This window comes from Hemitrygon akajei, chromosome 26 (genome assembly GCF_048418815.1).
Source record: "Hemitrygon akajei chromosome 26, sHemAka1.3, whole genome shotgun sequence".
In the NCBI taxonomy this organism is placed as follows: domain Eukaryota; kingdom Metazoa; phylum Chordata; class Chondrichthyes; order Myliobatiformes; family Dasyatidae; genus Hemitrygon; species Hemitrygon akajei.
In genome coordinates, this window is record NC_133149.1 from 42,589,963 (window position 1) to 42,597,087 (window position 7,125).

General features: G+C 39.2%; 1 protein-coding gene across 2 annotated transcripts in view; it reads right to left on the reverse strand.

Moving 5' to 3' along the window:
• Positions 1–2,788, reverse strand: part of LOC140716926 (G protein-activated inward rectifier potassium channel 4-like) — a 29,672-nt gene extending 26,884 nt beyond the window's left edge. For both annotated transcript variants that reach the window (XM_073030042.1, XM_073030040.1), the window contains exon 1: positions 2,556–2,788. The gene's annotated coding sequence lies outside the window, so the exon portion shown is untranslated. The remainder of the gene's footprint in view (positions 1–2,555) is intronic.
• Between the last annotated feature and the right edge of the window lie 4,337 nt (positions 2,789–7,125).

Below are 7,125 nucleotides of genomic sequence, written 5' to 3' on the forward strand. Positions count from 1 at the left end.
AATGCTATTTGCTTGCGGTTATTATTTGCATGATGTGTTTTTTTTCTCTCCACACACTGGGTGTTCGACAGTCTTTTTTTAATACATGGGTTATTTTGGGTTTCTTTGTTTTGTGACTGCCTATTAGGAGATGAATCCCAAGGTTGTATAATGTATACATACTTTGATAATTAATGTACTTTGAATGTTGAAATATACAGTAATTAGGAAAAACTGCTTAAATTTAAACTATGAACTGAAGTAAAATTAAAATCCTGTTTGAAGTCTTCTAACTCTATTAACTTAAGAAATCACAGGAGTAAGTCATTTAGTTCCTCATGCCTCCTCCACCTTTCAATGAGATAAAGTCATACAGTACAACAATACAGAAACAGGTCATTCAGCCCATCTAGTCCATGCCAACTATTATTCTGTTTAGTCTTATCATCCTGTACCTGGACCATAGACCTCCATTCCTCTCACATCCATATTTCTCTTAAACGTTGAAATCAAATTCACTTCCACCACTCCCATTGGCAGCTTGTTCCACACTTCCACACTTCTGAGAGAAGCAGTTCCCCTCATGTTCCCATTAAATATTTTACTTTTCAACCTTAACCCATGACCTCTTGTTCTAGTCTCATCAAACCTCAGTGGAGAAAGTCTGTTTGCTTTCACCCTATCTATAACACTCAAAGTGTTGTATACCTCTGTCAGATCTCCCCTCATTCTCCTGTGCTCTAGGGAATAAAGTCCGAACCTATTCAACCTTTCCCTGTAATTCAGGTCTTCAAATCCTGGCAACATCCTTGTAAAATTCCTCTGTACTCTTTCAATCTTATTGATATCTTTCTTGTAGGTAGATGACCAGAACTATGCACAATACTCCAAATAAATACTCCAGAACATGGTTGATCTCTTACCTCAGTGCCACTTTCCTGCACTAATTTCATTCTGTGGATTCCAATAATACCTAAAGATCTGTTGAATTCAACCTTCAATTTACTTGGCAGATGAGCCTCCATAACCCTGTTGAGTAGAGTATCTAAAAGTTTATCTTACTTTAAGATTCGATCCTCTAAAACCACATAGGAGTTGTTTTTGTGTCAAGTGGAATCGTCTCTCATTCTAAATGCAAATGAGCATAAGCTCAGTCTGCTAAATCTCTCCACATTTAACAGACCTGTCATCTCTGGAATTAATTAAGTGAATCTTCTTCACTCCCTCCATCACACACATCTCACCTTTGGTATGATGACCAGAAATGTACGTAATATTCTATTTGTGGTATCACCAGAGCTGCCTGTCTATTCTTGAATTCAAATCCTCTTGCAGAACACACTCAATGACATGGAGGACAATTCCACAAGGTAAATGGGGGAGGAAATAGGATAATTAAAGGAGACATTGAGAAGAGGCAAATTTTAGAAAAGTACAGCACAAGTACAGGTCCTGCACCTACAATATTGTACCATCCTTTTAACCTACTCTAAGAGCAATCTAACCCCTTCCCTTCCGCATAGCCTGTATTTCTACACAGGAAGAAATAAGTACAATAGGAATTTCAGATTAATTTCCAATTGTTTACATCCATGATATTTTACTTTTATTGGTTAAGAATATTTAATGAAAATATTCAAAATTATTGAACCAAATTCTGAAATAGCTATTAACTCATTTATTCTCACCGCCATGTAGAAATCATAAGATCATAGGACTATAGGAGCAGAATTGAGACATTCAGCCCATCAAGTCTTCTCCACCATTCCATCATGGCCGATTTATTATCCCTCTCAACCCTATTCTCTTGCGTTCTCCCTGTAATTTTTGACACCCTGACTAATCAAGAACCTATCAACCTCTGCTTTAAATATACCCAATGATGGCCTCCACAGCCGTCTGTGGAAATGAGTTCCACAGATTCACCACCTGTTGATGCATCCCCCTGAACAAAAAAAGTTTACAAAGCACTGACATGTTTTAGACCTATGAAAGAACAGATGGCCTTTTCTTTATAATGTTAAGCTAAGGATCTTTATATCCAATGAATGGAGCACTTGTAATCTCAGGCCCACCGTACCGATACGAAGTATTGACTGGACAAGTGGCAGAGAGACTGAGTAGAGTTTCCTTTGATTGACAACAACATTCCTTATTCCCAGCTTTAGAAGAACACTCCCTCTTGAAACATTGTGCCTTTGTGCTTCATTTTCAACACCTCATGCCCATGAATTTAATTTAGTCCAGCCTGGTTCAAATCCATTAGTAATGAGAACCCAGATCTGAAACACTGGATACTTTGTTCAGAATGTCATAGTATAACTTATCAGTCACATATAAACCTTGTCAATTATACAGTTTCCCTCTGTGAATAGATACATGTTATGGCAATGTTACTGATAATTATAAGATACACACTTCAGCAATGTTTCCCTTTTTGTAGCCTTGCTCTGCTATTGATTTACTAAAATGTAATACTATAATGTCACTATACACAAATGATGCACAAAGCATAAACTAGATTCTTTAAAAAAGGTTACAGTTGCAGTTCAGTTCAACAAATCCCATTTTCATACCTAAATCAGCTTCAGTTCTTCAAGAATGTGAATGTACAATTGGAATTCTTGGAGTTTCTCTCTGGCCTCTTTCAGGAAATTATGAGTTAGATTCGCAATCAAAAGTATTCCTGAGCCCAGTGTTTAGCTTCATTCACCATTCATTATCTTCTGATGTTTATTTTTCTGTTGTACATTCTTTTTTAAATTGGCGATGCTGAAATCAAACCCAGTGTAGTTGCTTCCAATCTGTCTCAGACTAGGCTGTTTGTTAATCTATCTCAATGTCACACTGCATTACCTCAGGATAAATTAATCGGGAAGCTTGGGGCCAATGAAGAAGACACCACAGAATTCCTTGCTCGTGACTGAAAGAGATTGAAAACAATGACAACATCTTGTATTTGCATAATACCTTAAATGTGACACAAACCACTTTACAAGAAGGTCATCAAAATCTGACACTGAGACACATGATGAGATAATAGGCCAGATGAGCAAAAGCTTGACCAGTGATGTAGGTTTTAAGCAAAGTCTTAAAGAAGGTAGAGAAGCTGGCTAGTTTAAGAAAGGAATTCCAATGTTTCAGCTCCAGACAGATAAGTGCACAGTCACTAATAGTGGAAACATTAAATTCAGAATGATTAGTAAGCGTGAGATGGGAGACATTAAATTCAAAATAATTAATAAACGTAAGATGGAGCAACACAAATAGAATTCAGTGTTTTCTATGACAAAAGATTGTTAAGGGCGAAGACATAGGTGGAGCTGGGCAGACTAGGAATTTTAAAATGTGGCATTGCTTAAATGAGATCAAATGTGTGTCAGCAAGCTAAAGTGTGATTGCTGAATATGAGCTGATGTGAATTTGGAGACAGGCAGTAGAAGTTTGAATCAATGTTGTCTTTTTTTTAACGGCTGCGTGGGCCAACCATTGCTCCAAGCAGGAAATCTTTACATGGCCAGAAAACTGCACGGGACTTTAAATGTTTTCTTTGGAATATGCATAATATGAATATTTAGAATGAAAATTGAAAAATCACATACTCAGATTTTATTTATTAATTTAAGGGTATAATAAAATACAGTACAACAAAGAAAATATTTCACATTTCATAAACTTTTTCTCGTCTGTCTTTATTCCTTGAGATAGAAGCAAATATTTGTCACACTGCAACCAGTGTCCCGACAAAATTCATCCTTTATTTGATATGGATTGCAGTCCATCCCAGGGAAAATGAATGGGTTCCGTTTTTCCAGTTCTTCATCAATCAGACAGTCTAGCAGCAAGGAAGTAGGCCCTTTGGCCAACTTACACTCAGAGCCATAAAACACAGAAACAGGCCGTCTGGTCTATCTAGTCCATGCTGAACTGTCAATCTGCCTATTCCCACTGACCTGCACATGGACCATAGCCCTCCATACCCCTCCCATCCATGTACCTATTCAAATTTCTCTTAAATTTTGAAATCGAACCCACATTCACTGCGTGCACTGGCAGCTCGTGCACACTCTCACCACCCTCTGAGTGAAGAAGTTCCCCATCACCCTCAACCCATGATCTTTAGTTCTAGTCTCACTCAACTTCAGTGCGAAAAATCTGCTTGCATTTACCCTATCTAGACCCCTCATAATTTTGTATACCACTATCAAATCTCCCCTTATTCTTCTATACTCTAGAGAATAAAGTCATAACTTATTTCCCTCTGCCTTCAGGTCCTCAAGTCCTGGCAACATCCTTGTAAATTTTCTCTGCACTCTTTTCATCCATGTTGATCGTGGTACACGCCATACTAACCCCATTTGCCTGCATTTGGCCCATTTTCTTTTAAGCCCCTCAAAAAGAAGTCAATTTTGATCATAAGTTGGAAAATGCACAAAAAATATTTGATATGCCAAACATGCCTCCATCGTATTGTAATGAATGGAATAACAAACACAAATCTGATTTTTTTTAAAAAGCACAATTACTGTAGGTGGATAGAAAGAGAGGAAGCTAGTTCTGTTATTTGTAGAAATGAACATGTATGTCAGACTTCTCAATTTTATAATATTATGTGAACTCATTCATATTTAATGGTGTCCATAATGTTGGATACTTATAACCTGGGAATCGCACTTAACCTACCAACCGTTACATGGGAGGAAACCCACGGGGGAAAATGTACAAACTCCTTACATATGGCGATGGAATTGAATCTGGGTACTGCTGTGAACAATCCCACAATATCAGCTCAAAAATACAAGTCAAGCTCGTTAATCTTTTAATTAACAAATTATGGCACTACATGAAAATTATAACTGCACCTTCCTTGCTTTCACTGATGCAAATTGGTCTATGATGTGATCAAAGTCAGCTTTTTCAGTTTCTTCTCTTTCTACACTCAGCAGAGCAAGAACACAGAGTCTGCCTTGACCCATGGAGGCTCTCAAATATGAAAGTATGAGTTTTAACTTGCTGAATGATCTCTCACAACTGGTGATGGAAACTACGATGGTTAGCATTATCTGAATAGCAATGCGAAGATTGGGGGAGATGCTCTCATCTCCATACTGAACAATAAATTCAAGAAGCTCTTCAGGTCTTGATATTTTCATGTTGATCCGCCTTGATAGCAACATTCTGCAATCCAAAGTTTCTTCATATAGCTGCTGTCCATCAACATCAGAGCTGTCCAATTCGCCCAAATTTTCACACTTCTTCTTTAGTCGTTACTATTGGTGCCATAACATAGTCCCTTGACATCGAGAAGGAACCGAAACTTGGCATCAGTGTCGTGCAAATGAGCGAACCTTTCGTCCATTTCTCTGTGAAGATGGTCGAGTGTTCCCTTCGTGACTCTTTCCATTTCCTCTTTAGCTGTTAACCCAGAGTCTCTTGAGTTCTCATCAGCCATTCATTTCTTTCGTCTCTGACATCTTTCAAATTCAGTATTCCATTCTTGACAGAGACCGACTCCTTCTTCGAGTGACTCACTGACCAACACTTCTCTTTCATCATAAAAATTATCTTGGAGGGCTTTCAAATCCAGGGCAGCATCATGGAAGTTCATGCTAGGATCCTGCAGCCTCTTTTGAATATGGTCAATGTGAATGAGTACTTTGTTCTAAAATCCTAGCAAAATCAGAAAATTGTAACTCAACATGTGGGTTGTACAGCTGCCTTGCATCACTTCTTGTTTCACTGGTCTCGTTTTCATTGTCTATCATGTCCTGGAGAACTTGAAGTATCTCCTCAAGGTACTTGTTGACGGGCTTCACTGCTTCTGTCCTTGCAATCCACCTGGTTTTGGACTCCAACTTAACAACCACAGGCATGGTGTTTTTGAGTTTTTCCAGGTGCTGTGTTGAACGAGAGAAAAACATGTAGAGAGCTTCGATGGTTCCAAAAAACATGACCGTCATTGTATCCTGCTTGGCTGCACGTACACCCACCAAGCTGATTGAGTGATTGTTGCAATTCACAATAGGTTGTTTTTCTCACTTATTCTTTGATAAACACCTCTTCTGTGTCCAGCCATCACAGCAGCATTGTCATAGCACTGTGACCGACAATCTTGTAGCTCCATTTCGTCCTTCTCTAGCTGTTTCAAGATGTCTTCAACCAAGCTCTCAGCATCCTTCTGGCTTATCTGGATAAAACCAAGGAAGGACACTCTAACACAGACTGTTTTCCTCTCAAAATCAACTTCCACATACCTCACTACTTCTGACATCTGCTCACGATGTGCCTGATCAGGAGTCGAGTCGAACATGAGACCATAGTACTTGGCTTTACGAATGCTTCTCAGTAAACTCTGGCGAACAGTGGATGCCATCATGTGGATGAATTCATTCTGGACATCCAGTGAAAGATAAGACGTGGATCCAGGATGACTTTCCAAATGAGTGAGGTGTTCTTTTATGACAGTGTCAAAGATGGCCAGTTGTTTCAGTAAGCCAAGGAAATTTCCCACATTGGAGTCATCGTCTAGCTGAACTGACTCCTTGTGGCCTCGCAAAGCCAGATTCTGAATCGCAAGGAATTTTATGCCGTGAAGGATTCTCGTCAAGATATCACGCCACTTCTGCTTTTCCTTCTCAATCTGTGACTGAAATACCGCGTCAATAACTCCTCTGTTTCCAGCTAAATTTCTTTCCATTTCTTTCCACTGTGTGAAGCATTCCCAATGATTCTTGGCATTTTCATGAACACTAATCCTTTCAGGTGCTTTCCACTGGTTGATTCCACTTTCCTGCTCCAATGAGGATTGATGGTCTGACCGGGAATAGAGAAGAGAGTAGAATAGAGGACTTCCTCCTCGGCTTGTGATGCATTTGTACTTGATCCACCTTCGGATTCTAACAAACTTGTAGCAGGTGAAGGCAACTCCAAACTACTTGTTCCGGGCTTTTCAAAGAAGGGCATGAAGAACTTGCTCGACTTCTTGGCTTCCTCCGCCTCCAACTTTCGTCTCTTCCGTCCTTCAGCTCCACTTTCCTTCTTCTTCGTGAAGAAACGTTTCATGGTCTTCTTACACAATGCTCTGAAATAAGGCATCCTAGTGCTTCTCACCCATGATAATCAAAGACAGATCATACATCTGAAGAA